At 35.5% G+C, this 24493-nt stretch overlaps 1 protein-coding gene across 2 annotated transcripts in view; it reads left to right on the forward strand.

The window, feature by feature from the left end:
* The window catches only part of TASP1 (taspase 1), a 303312-nt gene that overhangs the window by 259794 nt on the left and 19025 nt on the right, over positions 1 to 24493 (forward strand). The gene's annotated exons all lie outside the window — the stretch shown is intronic.

Genomic DNA, 24493 nt, shown 5'->3' on the forward strand with positions numbered 1-24493 from the left:
TAATGGGTGAGTCTATATAAGAAATATAATCTATGGATTTTAGTTTATACTGGACTCATGTTCTTCTTCATAAAATTTTTAGAAACAGCTGTGGCATATGATGTTTACTTGGTATTAAGTACCTCAACTGCAAAGCTGTGAAGTTGGGCAGCCTCTTTTTTAAAGGACATAATTTATTTTGCACATTTGGAAATATAAGTAAGGAAACTTCTGATATAAATGTCTGATATAGATTGAATCATTAACAAATTAAGGATACATGTAACAAATTAAGGATACATGTCAGTTTATTGCTGATTTGTTATTTAACTAAGCCATCCAGTCTGGCCTCTGTATATTATCCAGCAAGCCAGTAGCATCAAGAGCATTTCATCAGACAAAGATTGGCTTATATTTGTAACAATGTTACTGAGTGCTCCTCCTCTTTGTCTTACCCTCACCTAATACAATATTCATATACTAGTAGACTTACTTCATAAGAGACTGCACAGAGATTGCCTTGTTTCATAGCATATACAGAAGGAAATTATAGCTGCTCGTTTTAAAGGTGACTTTTGAGGGGTGCCTGGGTGGCTCAGTCTCTTAAGCATTCAACTCTTGATTTCAGCTCAAGTCATGAACTCAGGTTTGTGAGTTCAAGCCCTGTGTTCGGGCTCTGTGCTGGAATGGAGTGTGCTTAAGATTCTCTCCCTCTCCCTCTGCTCCTCCCCTCCCCCACTTGTTCTCTCTCTCTCTAAAAAATAAATAAATAAATAAATAAACAAACAAACAAAGAAAATAAAGATGATTTTCGAGTTTAGAGTAACATTGCCTAATAGAATGTTCTGTGATGACTGAAATGTTTTATATTTATATTGTGTTGTCCAGTAGGTTAGCCACTAGTCACGTGTGGCTACTGAGCACCTGAAATATGGCTAGTATGCCTGAGGAACAGAGTTTTAAATTAGTTTAAATTTAACTTAAATTACTTATTTTTAATTTAAATAGCCACATGTGGTGAAATGGCTACTGTATTAAACAGCACAGGCTTAAAGAATGAGTGGAAAAATGGTTATTCAAAAAAGTATTTTCAGAACATTCTTTTCTTTCCAATGACAAAACCATTCCCAAATATAAAATAAGCCTGAGAAGCCACAGTAATGGCTTGCAGCCATTTAAGTTTCTCTCACCCCTTACATATTGACTCTGAGCTGAAATTGCTTTTTAATAAAAGAACATATATGAGGTAGACTTTAGTACTGAAGCCAGTCTGATGGAGGTACCATCATGTTATTAAGTCCCTTGAGCGGAAATGTTCTAGTTATCCCTGCTGGTGGCCTGTGGAAGACACCTTACTATTTAACATGAAATATGGGTAGTAAAGAGAGTGGAGAGTCCTGCATTGAGCCCAAAGATGTTTGGCCTCTAGTTGCATTGCTTGACATCTGGTGGACGTGGTTTTCATATTGCTGGTAAATTCTCCAGCTGGTAGTCTTGATTGGGCCTACAGATACAGCTGCTCCTCTTGCCTCACTTGTAAATTATGTTTTTGACCTTCCTTGCAGAGAGTTAATCCCTCTCTCTTTCTTCCTCCTTTGAGCCTGTGGCTACAAATGCTTTCCAGAAAGAAAAAAAAAAAAAACCCTAACACTAATGCTTTGGCTGCTGAATTCTATTGATCAAAAAAACCCATCTCTTCTGTCATAAAGGCTGGAATTTTATTGTATTGCAAGTAAGACAATGTTATAAATGAGAAGCTGGGCTCAAAAGAAAAAGCGGCTATAGCAAAGTTTGTATTCCTTATAAGAAAGTAAGCTTTTGGCCTACCCCTCTGGTTTCCTGACTTCTATGAAAAAGTTGTTGAATTAATGGCATGCCTGTTCAGCATGATGACTGGTTTGTGAAACATGCTCTCACATAATGTTGAGATCCATGGTAGCAAATGAGAAATCTTTAAAATTAAAATTAAAATGAGGCATCTTTAAAAACTAAAACTAAAACAAAACAAAACCCAAAACCAAACAACAACAAAGCACACACATTTTTTAAATTTAAAATCTGTTTCTAAAAAGTTTTTTTTCTTTTCTTTTCTTTTCTTTTTAATTTGGACTTCTTGTTACCAAACTCAGAAACTAAAGCCACCTGGCCATTCGAACATTTTATATAAGCTAGCTATGTTCAGTCTAAGTTAAGGCCTTGAATTAAAGCTCACCTCAAAATCATAGTGCTTTAAAAAGGCTGGATAATAAATATTATTGTAACCAGAGTCTGTATACAATTTGAATAAATAGAGGTAGGTTCTTTTACAAATTTCTTTCTTTTCTTTTCTTCTCTTTTTTATAGATCATTCTTTTAATTATATCATTTAATTTCTAAACCTTCTGTAGCATAAGTTACAGATTTTCTTTTTTTTTATTAAACCAAAATTAGGGCATTGATACCAGTTGGATTTAAAAATCAGATTGCCTATATCCTGCCCAGATAGTAGTTAATGAACAGTTTTTAATAAACACCCAGTGTGCATGGACTACTGTAATAAAAACAGATGTTAAAACTGGCATGGAACTTATTGAAGTGTATTAAGTGAAACCTAGGTTTCTTTTACTATTTTATAACTTTCTATAAAGGTAGTGAAAATACTGTTATAAAAATTCATTCTTGAGGAAGAGCAGGCTGTTTTATGGTCTTAAAGTGTCTCCCCACAGATTTCTTATTAGTTGCAGAAAAAATAATATATATATAATGAGGAAACCAGGCAACAACTTGACCTTGTGATCAAAATTAATGTGACTAGTGAGGGACAGATGGACATCATGTGCCTCTGGATGTGATAACCTGAGAAAGACACAACATTGCTTTTGTAGTATTCCATCTGGAAGTGCATAACCTGAATCTAATCACAAAGAAACATCAGACAAATCTAAAATGAGGAACATTCTATGAAGAAAGAAAAAAGGGATTATATTCTTAAAAAATGTCAGTGTCATAAAAGACAAAGGCTGAAGGAAATGCTCCAGATTAAATAATACTAGAGTCTTGGCAACTAAATGCAATACTTGATCCTAGACTAGATCCTACATGGGAGGGGAAAATGCTATAAATGCATTATTAGGTCAATTTACAATTTACAAAATTGAAATATTATAGATAGTAAAAAGTGTATCATTCTTGAAAAAAATATGGAAGTTATTAGAGAAACCCTTTCTGGAGAAGTAAAAGAGCTAAAATCCAACCAAGTAGAAATCAAAAAGGCTATTAATGAGGTGCAATCAAATATGGGGGCGCTAATTGCTAGAATAAATGAGGCAGAAGAGAGAATCAGTGATATAGAACACCAAATGATGGAAAATAAAGAAGCTGAGAAAAAGAGATAAACAACTACTAGATCACGAGGGCAGAATTCGAGAGATAAGCGATACCATAAGACGAAGCATTAAAATAATTGGGATCCCAGAAGAAGAAGAAAGAGAGAGAGGGCAAGAAGGTATAATGGAGCAAATTATAGCAGAGAACTTCCCTAATTTGGGGAAAGAAACAGGCATGAAAATCCAGGAAGCACAGAGAACCCCTCTCAAAATCAATAAAAATAGGTCAACTCCCCGACATCTAATAGTAAAACTTACGAGTCTCATAGACAAAGAGAAAATCCTGAAAGCAGCTCGGGAGAAGAGATATGTAACCTACAAGGGTAGAAACATTAGATTGGCAACAGACCTATCCACAGAGACCTGGCAGGCCAGAAAGGACTGGCAGGATATATTCAGAGCACTAAATGAGAAAAATATGCAGCCAAGAATACTCTATCCAGCTAGGCTGTCATTGAAAATTGAAGGAGAGATAAAAAGCTTCCAGGACAAACAAAAACTAAAGGAATTTGCAAACACAAAACCAGTCCTACAGGAAATCTTGAAAGGGGTCCTCTAAGCAAAGAGAGAGCCTAAAAGCAACATAGACCAGAAAGGAACACAGACAATATACGGTAACAGTCATCTTACAGGCAATACAATGGCACTAAATTCCTATCTTTCAATAGTTACCCTGAATGTAAATGGGCTAAATGCCCCAGTCAAAAGACACAGGCTCTCAGACTGGATTAAAAAACAAGACCCATCGATATGCTGTCTGCAAGAGACTCATTTTAGAACCAAAGACACCCCCAGATTGAAAGTGAGGGGGTGGAAAACCATTTACCATGCTAATGGACACCAAAAGAAAGCTGGGGTGGCAATCCTTCTATCAGACAAATTAGATTTTAAACCAAAGACTGTAATAAGAGATGAGGAAGGACACTATATCATACTTAAAGGATCTATCCAACAAGAAGATCTAACCACTGTAAATATCTATGCCCCTAACATGGGAGCAGCCAATTATATAAGGCAATTAATAACAAAAGCAAAGAAACACATCGACAACAATACAATAATAGTGGGGGACTTTAACATCCCCCTCACTGAAATGGACAGATCGTCTAAGCAAAAGATCAACAAGGAAATAAAGACTTTAAATGACACACTGGACCAAATGGGCTTCACAGACATATTCAGAACATTCCACCCCAAAGCAACAGAATACACATTCTTCTCTAGTGCCCATGGAACATTCTCCAGAATAGATCACATCCTAGGTCATAAATCAGGTCTCAACCGGTACCAAAAGATTGGGATCATTCCCTGCCTATTTTCAGACCACAATGCTTTGAAACTAGAACTCAATCACAAGAGGAAAGTTGGAAAGAATTCAAATACATGGAGGCTAAAGAGCATCCTACTGAAGAATGAATAGGTCAACCAGGAAATTAAAGAAGAATTAAAAAAACAAATGGAAACCAGTGACAATGAAAACACAACTGTTCAAAATCTTTGGGATGCAGCAAAGGCAGTCTTAAGAGGAAAGTATATAGCAATACAAGCCTTTCTCAAGAAACAAGAAAGGTCTCAAGTACACAACCTAACCCTACACCTAAAGGAGCTGGAGAAAGAACAGCAAATAAAGCCAAAACCCAGCAGGAGAAGAGAAATAATAAAGATCAGAGCAGAAATCAATGAAATAGAAACTAAAAGAACAGTAGAACAGATCAAGGAAACTAGGAGCTGGTTCTTTGAAAGAATTAAGAAGATTGATAAACCCGTGGCCAGACTTATCAAAAAGAGAAGAGAAATGACCCAAATCAACAAAATCATGAATGAAAGAGGAGAGATCACAACCAACACCAAAGAAATACAAACAATTATAAGAACATATTATGAGCAACTCTATGCTAGCAAATTAGATAACCTGGAAGAGATGGATGCATTCCTAGAGATGTATCAACTACCAAAACTGAACCAGGATGAAATAGAAAACCTAAACAGACCTATAACCACAAAGGAAATTGAAGCAGTCATCAAAAATCTCCCAAAAAACAAAAGCCCAGGGCCAGATGGCTTCCCAGGGGAATTCTACCAAACATTTCAAGAAGAATTAATACCTATTCTTCTGAAACTGTTCCAAAAAATAGAAACGGAAGGAAAACTTCCAAACTCATTTTATGAGGCCAGCATTACCTTGATCCCAAAACCAGACAAAGACCCCATCAAAAAGGAGAATTACAGACCAATATCCCTGATGAACATGGATGCAAAAATTCTCACCAAAATACTAGCCAATAGGATCCAACAGTACATTAAAAGGATTATTCACCATGACCAAGTGGGATTTATCCCTGGGCTGCAAGGTTGGTTCAACATCCGCAAATCAATCAACATGATACAATACATTAACAAAAGAAAGAACAAGAACCATATGATCCTCTCAATAGATGCAGAAAAAGCTTTTGACAAAGTACAGCATCCTTTCTTGATCAAAACTCTTCAGAGTATAGGGATCGAGGGTACATACCTCAATATCATAAAAGCCATCTATGAAAAACCTACAGCGAATATTATTCTCAATGGGGAAAAACTGAGAGCTTTCCCCCTAAGGTCAGGAACGCGGCAGGGATGTCCACTGTCACCACTGCTATTCAACATAGTATTGGAAGTCCTAGCCACAGCAATCAGACAACAAAAAGAAAGAAAAGGCATCCAAATTGGCAAAGAAGAAGTCAAACTCTCACTCTTTGCAGATGATATGATACTTTATGTGGAAAACCCCAAAGACTCCACCCCAAAACTGCTAGAACTCATACAGGAATTCAGTCAAGTGGCAGGATATAAAATCAATGCACAGAAGTCAGTGGCATTCCTATACACCAACAACAAGACAGAAGAAAGAGAAATGAAGGAGTCGATCCCATTTACAATGGCACCCAAAACCATAAGATACCTAGGCATAAATCTAACCAAAGAGACAAAGGATCTGTACTCAGAAAACTATAAAATACTCATGAAAGAAATGGAGGAAGACACAAAGAAATGGAAAAACGTTCCATGCTCATGGATTGGAAGAACAAATATTGTGAAGATGTCAATGCTACCTAGAGCAATCTACACATTCAATGCAATCCCCCTCAAAATACCATCCACTTTTTTCAAAGAAATGGAACAAATAATCCTAAAACTTGTATGGAACCAGAAAAGACCCTGCATAGCCAGAGGAATGTTGAAAAAGAAAAGCAAAGCCGGCAGCATCACAATTCCGGACTTCAAGCTCTATTACAAAGCTGTCATCATCAAGACAGCATGGTACTGGCACAAAAACAGACACATAGATCAATGGAACAGAATAGAGAGCCCAGAAATGGACCCTCAACTCTATGGTCAACTAATCTTAGACAAAGCAGGAAAGAATGTCCAATGGAACAAAGACAGTCTCTTCAACAAATGGTGTTGGGAAAATTGGATAGCCACATGCAGAAGAATGAAACTGGACCATTTCCTTACACCACACACAAAAATAGACTCCAAGTGGTTGAAAGACCTCAATGTGAGACAGGAGTCCATCAAAATCCTAAAGGAGAACACAGGCAGCAACCTCTTTGACCTCAGCCAAAGCAACTTCTTCCTAGAAACATCGCCAAAGGCAAGGGAAGCAAGGGCAAAAATGAACTATTGGGACTTCATCAAGATAAAAAGCTTTTGCAAAGCAAAGGAAACAGTCAACAAAACCAAAAGACAACTGACAGAATGGGAGAAGATATTTGCAAATGACATATCAGATAAAGGGCTAGTATCCAAAATCTATAAAGAACTCATCAAACTCAACACCCAAAGAACAAAGAATCCAATCAAGAAATGGGCAGAAGACATGAACAGACATTTTTCCAAAGAAGACATCCAAATGGCCAGCAGACACATGAAAAAGTGCTGAATATCGCTCAGCATCAGGGAAATCCAAATCAAAACCTCAATGAGATACCACCTCACACCAGTCAGAATGGCTAAAATTAACAAGTCAGGAAACGATAGATGTTGGCGGGGATGCGGAGAAAGGGGAACCCTCCTACACTGTTGGTGGGAATGCAAGCTGGTGCAGCCACTCTGGAAAACTGTATGGAGGTTCCTCAAAAAGTTGAAAATAGAGCTACTGTATGATCCAGCAATTGCACTACTGGGTATTTACCCCAAAGATACAAAAGTAGGGATCCGAAGGGTTACGTGCACCCCGATGTTTATAGCAGCAATGTCCACAATAGCCAAACTGTGGAAAGAGCCAAGATGCCCATCGACAGATGAATGGATAAAGAAGAAGTGGTATATATATACAATGGAATATTATGCAGCCATCAAAAGGAATGAGATCTTGCCATTTGCAACCATGTGGATGGAACTGGAGGGGATTATGTTGAGTGAAATAAGTCAAACAGAGAAAGACATGTATCATATGATCTGACTGATATGAGGAATTCTTAATCGCAGGAAACAAACTGAGTGTTGTTGGAGTGGGGGGTGGGGTGGGAGGGATGGGGTGACTGGGCGATAGATACTGGGGAGGGTATGTGCTCTGGTAAGCGCTGTGAATTGTGCAAGACTGTTGAATCTCAGATCTGTACCTCTGAAACAAGTAATGCAATATATGTTAAAAAAAAAAGAAGAAGAAGAAGAAGGTAGCGGGAGGGGAAGAATGAAGCGGGGGAAATAGGAGGGGTGGACGAACCATGAGAGACGATGGACTCTGAAAAACAAACTGAGGGTTCTAGAGGGGAGGGGTTGGGATGATGGGTTAGGCTGGTGGTGGGTATTGAGGAGGGCACATTCTGCATGGAGCACTGGGTGTTATGCACAAACAATGAATCATGGAACACTTCATCTAGAACTAATGATGTAATGTATGGGGATAAAAAATAAATAAAAAAAAAGTGTATCATTCTTAAATTTGTTTGTTATAACTGTACTGTGGTATATAAAGAAATATTTTCACTCTTTCACACTGAAGTATTTAGGGATAGAGGGCCATAATATATACAGTATCTTCTTAATGGTCCAGAAAAAATATATGGATAGATGAATGAATGGATAGATAGCAAAGTAATAGAGCAAAATGTTATCAATAGGTGAACCTGGGTAAAGGATGTATGGATGTTCCTTGAACTATTCTGTAATTTTGAAATTATTTTTGCATAGAAATTTTTAAAAATATATCACCCTTGGATATTATGGCACATTTGATTAGTTTTGAAATGAATAAGTATTGGAATGAGTGCAGTGCCAGGCAATTGGAGCCTGGGTTCTCCCCCAACTCTGTTTATTTAGTGTGATCACTCTGCGTCTTGAGAACTCACGAGTCCTCATCTGTAAAATGAGAATAAGAATACCTTACTATGCCTTAAGTCCTTTCTGGGATAAAGTACGATAACAACAAAGAAATAAAATCTGTCTCTCTGAATAAGGATGACTAGATTCTATTTAGTCCTTGATGTATTATGGATATATTCTATATATTATAGATATTTGTATATATTATGGCCCTAGATACTTGCCTCCAATCTGCAAATTCTAAATTCTACATTCCAGATTACATAAGCAGATATATTGCTGTTCAATTTTCAGTAGAATTTTTGCAATCCCAATGTAGTGTATTTACCATGTTTTGTTTTGTTGTTTTTTTTTTGAAGATAGTTTCTGGGCTTTAAAAAAATCTCGATAAACATCTATTTAGAAGGGTTAGGACAGATGGGATTTCTGAGAGTTTTTTGTTAGGCTTAATGTACCTCTCAAATAAAATCATAAGAGGAAGACAAATATAAAATGGGAGGTAAACAAGAAGGAGTTATCAAAGGAATTGAGAAAGAGATTTCCCCTCCCAATTAAGATGAAGACACTTTTGCTCCTACTCCCAACAATGAGAATGAGCTGGATAAACTATAAAATCATAAATTTTAAAAATCATCTAAAAAACTGGATATGCTAGAAAAACCTAAGTGAACTAAGGCCCAGAAAGACCTTTAGGACAGAAAAAACCTCTTGACAGATTTATTTCTGGCAGAACAGTGGGAAGAGGAGTAAAACTGATGTAGAAGAATATAAAGAGAAACTAGCCAAACTTTTAATAAACTATTTATAGCCTCATGTGAGTGGTGTGAGAGATTAAAATCCTAAGAAGCCCCAGACACAGGATGAGTCTTGCACCCACCAACAGTTCTTCCCTATGAAGCCTTCACCAAATGAGCATACCAAGAGCTTGGAACATGGCAAAGAACTGAGAGTGATTCATCAAGGTGTGTAGGATTTGCACCAAGTACATAGCAGTAACCAAAGAAAGACTGGAGGTAGAGCAGGAGAACTGAGAGACATCTCCCTGAGGTATAGTGGCCCTTTATCAAATACAAGGCAGTTGCAAGAGAAGGCTGGGATAAAGAAAAGAAATGAGAAGAAACCTCCCTTATTCCTATAAGGTATACAGGACCTTCAAGGGCAAGGCAGCATACTGTTGAAGGCTAGTGCCTGGGCAACAGGGTGAAGAAATATGCCATGGCATGGAAAGCTGGGGGAGGTTATCAAGAGCAAAGAGAAACCTAAGCAACCCAGAAATCTGGTGGCTCGGCTATAATAAAGAGAAATCTCCCATGATTAGAACACGGGCAGCTGGATTATAAGACATAGAGTAGTCTTCAGAATCTCATCAGGGCTCAGATCCCAGACCTGCTTAAGGGAAATTCCTGATCCAGACCTCAGAATATTAGCCAATAGTGAACTAAATCTAAAACTACCACAAAGCCCAGAACCAGCTCACCTAGAGATTAGACTGACTCAGAGTCCTAACGTAGAGGGAGGGAGTTTGCCATTTTCTTAGGATAAATATTATCTATTTTAAATATAATTTACTGTTCTTTTACATGCAGTGTCTGTCATACAATAAAAATTATGAGTCCTCTGGAGCACCTGGGTGGCTCAGTCAGTTACGCAGCCAACTCTTTTTTTTTTTTTAAGATTTTATTTATTTATTTATTTGACAGAGAGAGAAACAGTGAGAGAGGAAACACAAGCAGGGGGAGTGGGAAAGGGAGAAGCAGGCTCTCCCGCTGAGCAGGGAGCCCGATGCAGGGCTCAATCCCAGGATACTGGGATCATGACCTGAGCCAAAGGCAGATGCTTAATGCCTGAGCCACCCAGGTGCCCCAACAGCCAACTCTTGGTTTCACTCAGGTCATGATCTCAGGGTCCTGGGACTGACTCTGCGTTAGGCTCCCCACTCAGGGGGTAGTCTGCTTTAGGAGTCTCTCTCTCCCTCTGCCCCTCCCCGTACCTTTTCTCTCTCTAAAATAAATACATTAATAAATCTTAAAAAATTTAAAAAAATTTATGAGTCCTCTGAAGGAGCAGAATAAAATCAGTCAATGGAAGCTTATCCCCACAGATAACCTGGATGTTGGAATTAGTGGAGGAGGATTATAAAATAGTTATGATAACTATAAAAAGAAATAACAAAATGGAAATGGAATGACTGAAAAATATAATATCAGAAACAAAGAACTTATTTGATGGGCTTAACAGGAGATTGGGGTGGAAAATATGATTAGTGAACTTGAGAACCAGTCAGTATAAATTGTTCAAACTTAAGCACAAAATGAAAAATGAATTTAAGAAACTGAAGAGTGTGTCTGACCTATGGAACTATAACAACTGGTCTAAGATATGTGCATTTGGAATTATATAGCTGTAAAGTTATTACATTGTTTATAAGACAGTATGTTAGTATTTGGATGTAGTTTGAGATAAGTTAAGGTTGCTTTTTAATTTCTAGGATAACAAATTTAAACATAGCAAAAAAAAAATCAGTACAGGACATATAAGAAAGTATACTACAAAATACTCAACCAAAAAATAGGTCAGAAAAGAGGAACAGAAAAACAAAGAACATATGAGACAAATAGAAAACAAATCCTGAAAGACTTAAACTCCATTTTATCAATAGTTACATTAAATGTGAATAAACTAAACACTCAATTTAAAAGGCAGAGATTTTCATATTGAAAACAATCTCAGAAGACCCAACTATATAGTGTTTATAAGAAATGCACATTAAATAGACTCAGAAAAAATTGATAGTAAAAGTATGGAAAAAATGTATGTGCAAACACTAAACATAAGAAAGTTGGTGTGGCTATATTAATGTCAGACATAGGAAACATTATAAGATAAAGCAGGACATTGATAATATGGCCAATTCATCAAGAAGACATAAAAATTCTAATGGTGTATGTACGTAGTAAAGGAAGCAAAAATTGAGAAAACTATAGGGGAAGAACAGACAAATCTACAATATAGTTGGAAATTTTAACATCCCTCTCTCAGTATTAAGTAGAATAAAAATTAGTGAGTGTATGAACAACACTATGATTCAACTTGACCTAAGTGATATTTACAGATACCACACTCAACAAGTTACTCTTTTCAAGTTCATAAGGAATACTCACCAAAAGAAATGAGAAATTATTTCAAATGGAATGATAATGGAAACAACATGTCAGAATTTATAGGATACAATGAGAACATTAAAAGAAAAAGTATATCTTTAAATGCTTATAGTAGAGGAGAAAATTTATTTTATTTTTTTTGAGAAAATTTAAATAAATGTTAAATTTCCATCTTAAGCTTTATGGAGAATAAATACAAAATAATCAAAATAAAAGTAAAAAAAAAGATAACATAGAAAATTAAAAATAGAGAAAAATCAACAAAGCCATAAATTGGGTCTTTGAAAAAAGTTAATAAAATTGAAATAACCTTAGAAAGAATGGTCAGAAGACAGAAAATAATACAAATTACCAATATCAAGAATGAAAGGAGGATATTAGTACAGAATCATAGATCCTACAGACATTAAATGGATAATAAGGTGATAAAATGAACAACTTTATTACATTCAGTAACTTAGGTGAAATTCATAAATTCTTTGAAAAAACCCAACTTATGAAATCTAACAGAGAAAGTTGGAAATAAGCATATACATAATTAAGAAATTGAATTTATAATCAAAATCTTCTACAAAGAAAACTTCATCCCCAGATGGTTTCACTGGTATGTTATATCAGACATTAAGGAAGAAATAATACAATCTTTCAACAATTATCTTGGGAAAACAAGGCAGGGGGAATGCTTTCCAACCCATTTTATGATGTGAGGGTAACCTCAGTATCAAAATTTGACAAACATGTTACAAGAAAAACTATAGACCAATACCCCTCCTAAACATAGGTGCAGGAATTCTTAATAAGTTAATTATTTTTTAAAAAAGATTTTATTTATGTAGTGTACATTAAAAATTAATGATATACTGTATGGTGACTAACATAACATAATTAAAAAAAAGAAGGTTTAAAAAAAGATTTTATTTATTTATTTATTTTTTAAAAAAGATTTATTTATTTGTTTGAGAGAGAGAGAGAGCGCACAAGCTGGGTGAAGGGCAGAGGGAGAAGCGGACTCTCCGCTGAGTAGAGAGCCTGACATGGGACTGACATGGGACTCGATCCTGGGACTCCGGGATCATGACCTGAGCTGAAGGCAGACATTTAACCGACTGAGCCACCCAGGCGCCCAAGATTTTATTTATTTGAGAGAGAGAGCTAGAGAGAGCACGAGTAGAGAGAGAGGCAGAGGGAGAGGGATAAGCAGACTCCCCACTGACTCTCCACTGAGCAGGGAGCCGAATGTGGGGCTCAATACTAGGACCCTGAGATTGTGACCTGAGCCGAAGGCAGACACTTACCCAACTGAGCCATCAGGCGCCCCTTTAATATGTTAATCTTTAAAAAAAAAAAAAAAAGGAAAGAAAGAAAGAAAAGAGGTATAACTTCTGAAAAGAAAGGAACAGACAAAAAGGCACCAATATCTTTGTGATATGATGTAGACCTAGAAAATCCAAGGAGTTCAACTCAGAGTTATGAATTTAGGAAGAGCAAGTAGAAAATAAAGATACAAAATTCAGTATTTTCTGCTTATAGAAGCAGTAAAAAAAATTAAACCTAGAGTTACTATATAACTCAGCATTTCCACTCCTAGATATAGAGCCAAGAGAATTGAAACTATGACCACACAAAAACTTGTGCACAGGTATATTATAGCAGCATTATTCATAATAGCTACAAATACCCATCAACTGGTGAATGGATAAACGAAATGTGACGGAATGTAGATTAGTGGTTGCCAGGGTTGCTGGGGGAGGAGAGTGTGAGAGTGAGTGCTAATGGGTACAGAGTTTCTTTTTGAGGTGATAAAAGTGTTCTGGAATTGGAGCTGCACAACTTTGCAAATGTATTGAAAGTACTAAACTGAACACTTAAAGGGTGAGTTTTATGGGATGTGAACAAATCTGTTAAAATATCCCCAAAAATCTATTAAAAATATCAAACAGTGTAATTTACTGTATTAACCAAAACAAATGAGAAAAACCATATGATCATCTAGATATCATATCCTCATTTCAACTTCCATTCATGATAAAAATCCTTATAATACCAGAAATCTGATAAATACCTCAATTTGATAAAAGGCATCTACCAAAAACCTACAGTTAAAAGCATACAAATTGGTGAAATCCTGTACACTTTCTTTCTAACATTGAGAACAGACAAACAGGAGGTCCACTCATTACTTCTATCTAGTATTTTACCGGAATTCCTAACCAGTACAATAAAGCAAGTAAAAGAAATAAAAGACAAAAGTTAGAAAAGAAGTAAAAACTGTGGTTATTCTTAGATGACATGGAATGATTCTAACAAACGATGTGCAAGACCTGTCCTCTGAAAACAGCAAAGCCTTGATGAGAGAAATAAAAGAAAACATAACGAAATGGAAAAATATGCATGTTCATGGATTGAACTCAATAATGTTAAGATAGCCATTCTTTCCAAATTCATCCATAGTTTCAAAGCAATCCCAATAAAAATTTTAGTAGTTTTTTAAATAAGAAATTGACAAGCTGATTTAAAAATTTCTATGGAAATGCAAAGGACCTAGAATTGTAAAAATCAACTTTAAAAAAGACCAAAGTTAGAGGACTTAACTGATTTTGAGACTCCCCATAAAGTTACTATAATAAAGGCAGTGTCCTCTGGTGAAAGAGACAATCCTAAACCCAGTAATATCAGAAGCTTTGAGATCAGTAGAAATACCACTGTCCCTTCTGCAATTTCACAACATTCTAAAGGAATAAATCACCAGATTTGTGGATATAACAGGGTTCATAAGACGACACTGAAGGATTTATAAAAACATTGCCTCAGAAATTCAGATGGAAACTTGTGTCTCAAGAAGAAATGGAATGTATCCAACATGGAGATCTGGAATAATCACTGGCAATGTGGCTGCTGTTATGGTTATCAGATAAAAGAATTGTCTTTACAGTAAAGGACTTCCAGAATGACAAATAAGGAAGTATACATTCAACAACTTTAATAAAATAGCCTGAAAAAAATGAAAAAAAATCTAGATGGATACCAGTCTTCTAATTTATCTTGGTCAACTTCTTCAACAAGCTTACCTAATTGTTTATATACTTTATATTTATTAAAGTATACATTTTAAAATATTAAGTCTATGAATTTACTCCTGATCATCAAGTATTGCCAGTTGAACTGTTAAAAGTACACAATCTCTAGTAACCTATCATAAGTTTTCTATAATTTCACTTTTTTTCAGTGTGTTTAGAGATGGAAAGAATTGTATTAGGCGGAATTGGTGCTTTAGGAAAATGATCTTTCTGAAATTGGATGAGGATCAATGAAATAATTACCTTATTATTTGTAATCCTTTAACATTTTTTCATTCATAAGTATAACGTGCTATGTAAGTGTATCTTCTCTAAAAGATAACAGTATAACCTAAGTAAAACAGGTGACTTTGGGGTGTTGAGGCTGGAGAGAGAATGAGGAAGATTATTTATAACCTGTATTCAGAGAAAATGTCAGAAAGTGTAAAATGGAAAATAAATTCAGAGACCCAGATGGCTATAGCCTAGGAATAAATGTTTGATGAAAAATTTTAATTTATTATCTTTTGAGAGGTATTAAAAAGTCTTGTTCTTTGGTTTATTTTGCCATTATGGGATTATGTATGCAAATCCTGGTGACCATTAACTTTTTCTAACAATGTTTGACAGCCTCATAATATCAACCTAGATATTTACCTAATTAAAGCAATTTATAAAGCTTTAGGGTCTTCTATGCCAAGAATTTGTGCCACTGTGGAAGTAAATCCTCACAAGCTAAATAAATTTTTTTCTATACCTTTAAAAAAAATAAATTAAAAACATTACATTGAGTGAATATAGCCAGACACAAAAGACTACTTTGTGATTATTCCATTTATATAAGGTATGCTAGATGAAAGAAATCCAAAAGTAGTTGCTTCGAAAAAAGAAGCACGAGGGAATTTGGAATGTAATAGAAATATATTTTGTATGAAAATTTTCTGTATTGGAACACCTGGGTGGCTCAGTCAGTTAAGCCTCTGTCTTCAGCTCAGGTCATGATCCCAGGGTCCTGGGATTGAGTCTCCCATCAGGCTCCTTGCTCAGTGAGGAGTCTGCTTCTCCCTCTGCCTGCCCCTCCCCCTGCTTGTGTGCCCATGCGCTCTCTCTCTGACAAATAAATAAAATCTTAAAAAAAAAAAAAAAAGAAACTATTTTAAAAAAAAGAGAAAATTTTCTGCATAGGTTTTGGTTTCGGTTTCATGGTTATACGAATGGTCAAAAGTGATAATGCTTTACTTAACATCTCGACATTTTATCATATCTGAATCAAACCTCTATTTTTAAAAGTCTAAGGAAAGGTATTATCAGGCCTGTCTTTAAGTAGCAGTGTGGTGTAATGATGAAGAGAATGGGCTTTGGAGTTAGCCAGACTTGGATTTCCATCCTGTAGCTCCTGCTTGTTTATAACCTGGGGCAGGTTACAACTCTGACACTTGGTTTCCTCATATTTTTTTTAAAAGATTTTATTTATTTATTTGTTAGAGAGCACAAGCCAGGAGAGCGGCAGGCAGAGAGAGAAGTAGGCTCCCTGCTGAGCAAGGAGCCCAATGTGGGACTTGATCCCAAGATCCCAGGATTATGACTTGAGCCAAAGGCAGATGCTTAACTGACTGAGCCACCCAGGCATCCCAGTTTCTTCATATTTAAAGTGAGAATGCTAGTGATGCTGTCATAGCATCCTGAAAATTAATTGAATAATATAGCTGAAGTGCATATGTATATTAGGGCTACATGAATGACGATGGGGGATGATGGTGGTGGTAGAAATTGTAGTGACTTTCTCAAGGCTCTCATGGCTTCCACGGCTCCAAAGCCTTCTTTACACTGTAATTCTACTCCCAAAGGTGCCATTTACATTGTCTGTGACAAGAGGAGTACCGCCTGAATTTTCATCCTGAGTCTCTGGTGCAGATGGTGGCGGTTATTCCATTTGAAAAAATGTAACTCTAACTCATAAATATAAACCAACTGCCAAGTGAATTCAGAAACCACAGAAAAAACAAGTAAATTCAGAAATCCCAGAAAAACAAAATAATTGTTTGAAGTTACAAGAACACACACACACACACCTTCCAACCCTGCAGTTCAGGCTAATTTGACAGTAATGCCCTGTCAAAAAGCTGTCTGACTAGATAGAGGTCTACCAGCTTGATAGCATCACAAACTTCAGTTTTTTATTTACTCTAAGATTTGCCTGCAGCTTTTCTGTTAAGCTCACCTCACTGAATAATTTTTCTTTTAAAGGAGGGGAAAATGTTGCTACTAGCTATTGCTGAATTTCTCTTGTGTGACCCTTGAACATATAGGCAGCCTTCTTAGATTCTATTGAGCACTAGACGGTGGAACACCTAGGGGTATATTGCCCATGAATTCCTTGAAAGAGCTCCATGATGGTACCCAGTGGAATTCAGTCACTGGATTTATTGGACCATATGTTAGATTTATGAAGATCACCTAGATACAAGTTGGCCTTAGTCTAAAGCAAATTTTAACTGCTTTTGGCAATCTAGTCCCATATTGAAGGAGCCTGATAACTGAAGGAACCTGATCCCTGGCAGGAAGCCAACTGCCTCAGGGTGGTAGGTTAGGCACCACCAGTAAGCTGTGTATTAAGCAAACATCCCAGATGCTAAATTTGCCAGGTGCACTTACAGAACACAAAGAAAAGTGGCTAATCAGTGATTTTATTTGTACCTTTCAAGCTTGCCCAGAATTTCAGATATAGAAAATTGCATTTCTTTTCTATGCTGTTAGGACTGCCAGGAAGATCCCATTAGGTGTATTTAGAAAGTCCTTTAGACAAACAGGAGAAGACTGTCTAAAACTGAATGTGTGAAAAACAAACTTTGAGACAGAGGTCTCCTCAGCCTCAAGTTTATTTCTAAGAGCAATCAGTAATTTTATTTTTGCCTAATAAGTCTTATTCCATCAATTTCTTCCAAATGATTCATTGACATTGCTTCAAAGCAGTAAAGAGAATAAACAGGAGAGAATTCACCATGTTGGCAAAAACATAAATCTTCTCAAAGGTATTAACCATATTTATCCACATAAATCGCATTTTAATCATGGTGTAGGGTTAGATCTTTGCAAAGATAAATATGTCTATCACCTGGACTTGTAAATACTGGATGTTAATTGAGGTGAAGTGAATAAGCCTTTGTGTTGTTGTTGCTGTTGCTGTTGTTGTTGTTATAGCGACATGAAAAAGAATGAAACATTACTTTCCCTACTTCTACATAGTTACATAGTCATCAGTCTACATACTTCACATCAGGTGTGAGTTGAACATTGGAGTGTTATCTTGTTACCTTTTAGTACCCAACATTTTAGGTAAATATGTACCTTCCCAAGGCAGACTGTTTGCCTACAAGACAGTTAATCATGGCATGTAACTGAGACAAGTGTCCTTGAGAACGATTGCCCTCATTACCCACAGTGAGTGAGTAATGGTTACAGAATGCTGTTTTCTTTCTTTTGGTTATAAAGCAGAGGTCAAATGAAAGGAATCTTTTCTTGTTTTTTGAAAATTTATAAAATTTTTAATTGCAGTGTAGTTGATGTATGATATTAAATTAGTTTTAGGTGTATAATACAGTGATTCAACAATTATGTATATTATGAAATGGTTACTGTAAGTGTATTACAGTATTATTGACTATACTCTCCATGTTGTCCTTTTCATCCCCATGACATTTATTTTGTAACTGGAAGTCTGTACCTCTTAATTCTCTTCACCCATTTTGCCCCTCCCCCAACTCCTTCTCTTTTAGCAACCACCAGTTTATTCTATTTATGAGTCTGTTTATTCTATTTATGAGTTATTCTACTTATGAGTCTGTTTCTCTCTTTCTGTCATTGTTGTTTACTTGTTCATTTGTTTTGTTTTTTAGACTCCACATGTAAGTGAAATCATGTGATATTTGCCTGGCTTATTTCACTTGGCATAATACCCATAATACCCTCTAGGTCCATCCACGTTGTTGTGAATAGCAAACCTTCATTCTTTTTTGTGGCTAAATAATATTCCATTGTGTATATATACACCACATCTTCTTTATCCATTCATCTATTGATGAACACTTAGGTTGCTTCCATATCTTGGCTGTTATAAATAACACTGCAATAAACAAAGGGTGTTTTTGTTTTCTTTGGATAAAGATCCAGAAGTGGAATTACTAGATAGTATGGTACTTCTATTTTTAGTTTTTTGAGAAACCTCCATGCTGTTTTTTTGTATTGACTGTACCAATTTATAGTCTCACCAACAGTACATGAGGGTTCTCTTTTCTCCACATGCTCATCAAGACTTGTTATTTCTTGTCTTTTTGTTATTAGCCATTCTGAGAGGTGATATCTCATTGTGGTTTTGATTTGAATTTCCCTAATGATTAGTAATGTTGAGCATCTTTTCATGTGTCTGCTGGCCATTTGAATATCTTCTTTAGAAAAATGTCTATTCAGGTCTTCTCATTTTTTGATTGGATTATTTTTAGTGTTGAGTTGTATCCTTAGATAGATAGATAGATAGATAGATAGATAGATAGATAGATAGATTTATTTGAGAGAGTGAGAGGGAGAGAGAATCTGAAGCAGACTCCATGCTGAGCACAGAGCCTGACATGGGGCTCGATGCCACAACTGCGAAGTTATGACCTGAGCTGAAACCAAGAGTCAGACGCTTAACCTGACTGAGCCATTCAGGCACCCCGAGTTCTTTATATAGTTTGGATATTAACTCATTATTGTATGTATCATTTGCAAATATTCTCTCCCATTCATTAGGTTGCCTTTTTGTCTTGTTGATGGTTTCCTTCACTGTGCTAAAAGTTTTTTAGTTTGATGTCAGGTCTCAATTGTATATTTTGCTTTTGTTTCCCTTGCTTGAGGAGACACATCCAGAAGAATATTGCTAAGCTTGATGTCCAAAAGATTACTGCCTGTGTTTTCTTTTAGGAGTACTGTGGCTTCATTTAGGTCTTTAATCCACTTTGAGTTTGTTTTTAGTATGTAAGAAAGTGGTCCATATTCATTCTTTTGCATGTAGCTGTTTGGTTTTCCCAGCACCATTTATTGAAGAAACTGTCTTTCCTCCATTGTATTCTTGCCTTCTTTGTCATAGATTAATTGACCCTATATGTGTGCATTCTGTGTGTCTGTTTTTCTGCCTGTACTATACTGTTTTGATTATTATAGTTTTGTAGTAAATCTTGAAATCTGGGATTACGATACCTCCAGCTTTGTTCTTTCTTAAGATTGGTTTGGTTATTTGGGGTCTTTTGTGGTTCCATACAATTTTAGGATTTTTTTGCTCTAGTTCTGTGAAAAACACTGTTGGTACCTTGATAGGGAGTGCATTAAATCCATAGATTGCTTTGAATAGTATGGACATTTTAACAATATTAGCTCTTTCCATCCATGAGCATGGTATATCTTTCCATTTATTTGTGTCACCTTTGATTTCTTTCATCAGTGTCTTATAGTTTTCAGAGTTTAGGTCTTTCACTATTTTTTTTATTAAAAAAACTTTTTTATTTGAGTATAGTTGACACACAATGTTACAATAGTTCCAGGTGTATAACATAATGATTTAGTTTCTCTATACATTATGCTATGTTCCCCACAAGTGTGGCTATCATCTGTCACTAAACAATGCTATTACAATATTGTTGACTATATTTGATAATGACTATTTTAACCAGAAGGGAAGTTTTCTGATGCTATCACTTTTGACTACTATAGAAGTCTTTCACTTCTTTGGTTAATTTTATTCCTAGTTTTTATTCTCTTTAATTCAGTTGTAAATGGGATTGTTTTCTTTATTTCCCATCTACTATTTTGTTATTAGTATATGGAAAAGCAAAAGATGTTTGTATATTGATTTTGTATCCTGAAATTTTACTCAATTCATTTATTAGATCTAATAGTTTTTTGGTAGAGTCTTTAGGATTTTCTATATATAGTATGTCATCTGCAAATAGTGACAGTATTGATTCTTCCTTACCAATTTGGGTACCTTTCATTTCTTTTTTTCTTGTCTGATTGCTATGACTAGGAGTTCCAGTACTATGTTGAATAAAATTTGGTGGGAGTCACATCCTTGTCTTGTTCATGATCTTAGGGGAAAAGCTTTCAGCTTTTCACTGTTGAGTATGATGTTAGCTGTGGATTTGTCATGTATGGCCTTTATTATGTCAAGGTATGTTCCTTCTGTACCCATTTTGTTGAGAATTTTTATCATGAATGGATGTTGAATTTTGTCAAATGCTTTTTCTGTATCTATTGACATGATCATATGATTTTTAGCCTTCATTTTGTTGATGTGATGTATCACATTGTTTGATTTGCATATACTGAGCTATCCTTGCATCCCTGGAATAAATCCCACTTGATTTTGATGAATATTTTTGAATTTGGTTTGCTAATATTTTGTTGAGGATTTTTACGTCTATGTTCATCAGGTATATTGGCCTATAATTTTCGTCTTTTTTTTTTTTTTGGCATCTTTGTCTGGTTTTGGTATAGGAGTAAGAAGACTGGCCTCAGAATGAATTTGGAAGCATTCCTTCCTCTTCTTTTTTTTGGAATAGTTTGAAAAGAATAGGTATTAACTCTTGTTTATATGTCTGGTAGAATTCACTTGTGAAGCCATCTTGTCTTGGACTTTCATTTATTGGGAATTTATGGTTACTGATTCAGTTTTGTTACTAGTAATTCATCTGTTCAAATTTTCTGTTTCTTCCTGATTCAGTCCCAGAAGATTCTAAGTTTCTAGGAATTTATCCATTTCTCCTAGGTTGTCCAATTTTTTGGCATATAGTTTTATATAGTAATCTCTTATAATTTTTTGTATTTGTGTGGTATTAACCATAACGTCTCCTTTTCTGATTTTCTTATTTGAGAGTTCTCTCCCTCTCTTTTTGGTGAGTCTGGCTAAATGTTTATCAATTTTGTTTATCTTTTCGAAGAACCAGCTCTGGTTCTCATTGATGTTTTCTTTTTTTTTTCTTTTTTGCTTTGTTTTATTTATTTCTGCTCTGATCTTTATTATTTCTCTCTTTTTACTAACTTTGGGCCTTGTTTGTTCTTCTTTTTCTAGTTCCTTTAGGTGTTAGAGTTAGATTGTTTATTTGAGATTTTTCTTGTGTCTTGAGGCATCATTCTTATTTCATGTTAACTTCCCAACTCAAAACAAAGTATTGCTTTCTATGATTATAAATATTCAGTATCACCCATTGATTTTATAAGAACTTTCATTACATTATTTCATTAAATTGGTGAGTGACAGGAGCTGGATCTCCCAAGCATATAGTATATGGGAGGTGCTAATGACCGCCCAAGACTTAGCATGTATAGACTTTCCATAGTTGCATCTTTAGTGAGTGATTCCATGTCAAGGCTTAGGGTGGAACTTTGAGCCTAGACTGTTGTTTGGATACATTTTGTCCCCACTGTCTCTCCTTCCCAGTAACCTCAGATTTGAGATTAAATGCTGGATTCATCAGCAGATCAGCTTTTTTTAAAAATTGAAATTTTTAGGTAAAAAATTTAATTTACACAAAATACAAATTTCACATAACATTTTTGTACAGGATTTAAACATTTTAAATATTACATAAAAATATGATTTTTTTCCCCCTTCTGATTTGTTTTATCCTCTAAGAGCAGATTTGACAACACTGGTAGCCACCCTATTGGTGGGGCCTGCCACTCCACTTTGACAGTCCTCCACCTGGCCTGCTTCACTCACAGGTGTTTGAGATTGATCCATGTTGTAGCTTTTGAACCCTAAGCAAAGTCTATCTGCTAGAATACATTTTCATTTCAATACCATGCATTCATAAAATATAGTTTCTGTCTTTTTAAAACCTTTATCTTGGGGTGTCCAATCTATGTAATCCGAGGATTAAAATTCTTTTATGATAGTTGCAATGTATGATTTTTATGTCCTATAAGTAAAGCAGTGCTGTAAATTGGTGAAAACTTAACATTTTGGTAATAACTAATTGAGACATTTGGATATGGTTGAGCTATTATCTCTATTTACATTCCTTTCAAATACTTCTGGATGCAGTAAGTGGTAGGTACTGATGATGGACTTTTATGCTCTTGAGCTGTTATCACTGTGCTATACATGTTTGGACTACACTGTCTGCTGTAGTGTTGAAGGGGTAAAAAGAAACTTAATTTAGGATGAAGATTATATTAACAATTTGCCATTAGGAGATGCTCAAAGTACTTGGAAACAGCTTTTTCTTCACTTGAAATAGAAAATTAATATTGTTTTAAATGTCTCTCCTGTAACAGATAAAAAACCAAATAACCCCCTGATTTCTTCCACTGATAGTTCTGTGGATAGTATGGTAAAATTTTGAATAGTTAGAACTGCCAACTACACTGCTCCATTAGAAATGTTTATAATGTGTATTTTAAGGATAAAAATGGAAGATCTTGGCAAAACAAGCTCTTAATAGGCAGTTAGTAATAAATCCCAATAATCCCTTAATAGAACATACTTTCATCGAAATTTCTACACATTTCCATTGCCATATGGTTGGATAGGAAGACCACAGCTTTAATATGATGACCTCTTAGATACAACAAGTTCCTGAATCTAGCATTTTTGCTTATTTTTTTTTTTTCAATGTTTTTGTTCAGTAACCATATTTGGTACAAAAAAAGAAATAAGTACAATTTAGAAGATCTTCATCATCAAAGATGACAAAAATACATTTTTCTTAACCTCAGTTAACCTGTTTTAGAGCTACTCAAGGATTTATTATAGTGACTAACAATGATTGACTAGGAAGGAAGCCCTAATTCTTTGACTTTGAGATTTTAGCTATTTAAAAAACTCAGTTTAACTAGGAATAGAGTTTTGATAAAACAAAGAAACTTCATCTTTTAAAATGAAGTATTTATTAAACAAAGAGTATGGAGTACCCTTTATATTCAGGTACTTCCCTAGGGATATAAGAATAAACAAAGAAGCCAAGAATCCCTGTACTTGTGGGCTTACATGCTAGTGGGGGAAATAATAAACAAGATAAGTAAGGCATATACTAAATAAGTAAGGCATATACTATATTTGTGATAAGTGCTAAAAAGAGACATGAAGCTGGGAGGGGTTTAAGGAAGAACGAAGTTTCCAATGTTAGGTAGGTCTCACTGAGGAGGTGACATTTGAGTGAAGTCTTGGAAGATTTATGGGAGCAAGGCAAGAACATTCCAGGCATAGAGAACAGCAAGTACAAAGGCCCTCAAGTAGGAGTATTCTTAGTATGTTAGAGGGTCAGTGAGAAAGCCAGTTTTAGTGGGTCAGTATGCAGTGAGGGACCAGATAGTGTAAGTTCATATTGGTCATTGTCAGGATTTGGGCTTTTTTCTGAGATGGGAGCCATTGGAAACTCACTAGCATAATGTCACTCACTAACCCATTTGTGACATGATCTGACTTAACATTATAAGAAATGACTCCAGCTATGAAGGGGAGACCGAGTGAAAGGTTGTTGCCACTCATATAAATGATAGTAATGACTTGGCTAGAGTGTTAGCTCTGCAGATGGTGAGAATCAGTTGCTTCTTTGTGTTTTAAGGTAGAACCAATGGGATTTGCTGA

This window comes from Mirounga leonina, unplaced genomic scaffold (assembly GCF_011800145.1).
Source record: "Mirounga leonina isolate KUSES-001 unplaced genomic scaffold, KU_Mleo_1.0 Mir_150, whole genome shotgun sequence".
In the NCBI taxonomy this organism is placed as follows: Eukaryota; Metazoa; Chordata; class Mammalia; order Carnivora; family Phocidae; genus Mirounga; species Mirounga leonina.